The sequence below is a fragment of the Nematolebias whitei genome, chromosome 12 (genome assembly GCF_014905685.2).
Source record: "Nematolebias whitei isolate Nwh7 chromosome 12, NemWhi1, whole genome shotgun sequence".
Taxonomy (NCBI): Eukaryota; Metazoa; Chordata; class Actinopteri; order Cyprinodontiformes; family Rivulidae; genus Nematolebias; species Nematolebias whitei.
Window position 1 is genome coordinate 40403348 of NC_056509.1, and position 1714 is coordinate 40405061.

The following is a 1714-nucleotide window of genomic DNA, read 5'->3' on the forward strand; positions in this document are numbered from 1 at the left end:
CAACTTCAGCTGGAGCAACAACACCACCAGCCTGATCAAGAAAGCTCATCAGCGACTCTACTTCCTCAGGCGGCTGAGACGAGCTGGTCTGGGAAGCTCAGTCCTCACCTCCTTCTACAGGTGTGCAGTGGAGAGCATCCTGTGCTCCAGCATCAACGTGTGGCATGGAGGCTGCACAGCTGCAGAAAGAAAAGCTTTGCAGAGAGTGGTGAAGGCTGCACAGAAGAGGTTGGAGTCAGCTTCCCCACCATCACAGACATCTACACCTCCAGATGCAGGAATAGGGCCACCTGCATCTGGAAGGACCCCACTCACCCAGCACACACACTTTTTGCCCCACTCCCCTCAGGCAGTGGTGGGATGTAACTAAGTACAAATACTTCGTTACTGTACTTAAGTACATTTTTCGTGTATCTGTACTTTACTTAAGTAGAGTTAAATGTGGGTACTTTATACTTTTACTTCACTACATTTTACATCAAGTATCTGTACTTTCTACTACACTACATTTCTATAACGCGTTGCATTACAAGTTACATTCATGTTGCGGCTTTTTGATTTGTTTGTTACTTTGAAAGTAACCGATGGTGAGAGGGGAGTTGGTCCATTGAATCACTGCAACGTGGGCAGGTAACGTTAGGCCCCTCCTTCAAGAAGAGCTGGGCCAATGACATATATTCTAGTATGTATGTCACTGAGCTGGGTGCACCTGCAGCACCGCTAACACACCCACAATGTATTCCACTGCAAGAGTCACCCAGAAGATATGCGCCACCCATGGCCTTATTGAAAAACTGCTCAGTACAACAGGACAGATTCTCTCTCCCAAAAGAGCCAGATTGGACTCAAAAATCTTTGAAAACCAACTTCTTCTGAACTTGAACAAGAAATTCTTGCTGCAATATTAAAATGTGTCAGTTCATGATGTTAGGACAGGAGACAAGAGATGTCTCGAAATGGATCGTCCAAGTTTTAAAAATGGTGTCAGAAAGTTAAAATATTCACTATTGGCCCATTACAAGGTTGAATAGACGGTATTTTAACTAGAGTTGATGACAAACTGGAGTTGAACTGATCAAATATTCCTTTGTCAGTTGTGTCTAATCCTCCTTTTGTTCAGGCAGACAACTTTTACTTAAATGTGTTTACTGCAGTTAAAATGACACACTGGTTTTGATTTGTGTTAAATAAAAACTTTCAAAGATATAATCATTCCTCTTTCTTATTTTGCTTAATGATATTCAACTCTGCATGTCATCCCTGAAATTCTGACGCACAGAATCACAAGTCCAAGTGTGAACTCTGTCACGGAGTAAACACAATAAAAACATGTATTATCTGCAGCATTGTTCATTAAAACGGAACAACACTATTAATGTATTACAGAAAATATACATATGGTACGCAGACTTAAAGACACGTAGACCATTACATTAGGTAATACATTCAGCAAGTACTTTTACTTTTAATACTTTAAGTATTTTAAAAGTAAGTACTTATTTACTTTTACTTAAGTAAAAATGCTAATGTGGTACTTTTACTAGAGTACATTTTTGTCTGTTTATTTGTACTTTACTTAAGTACAGTATTTGAGTACTTTCTCCACCACTGCCCTCAGGAAGGAGGTTGAGGAGCATTAAATGTAGAACCACTAGACTGAGGAACAGCTTCTACCCTGTGGCTGTTGGACTCATGAATATATAACTTCTGTTTT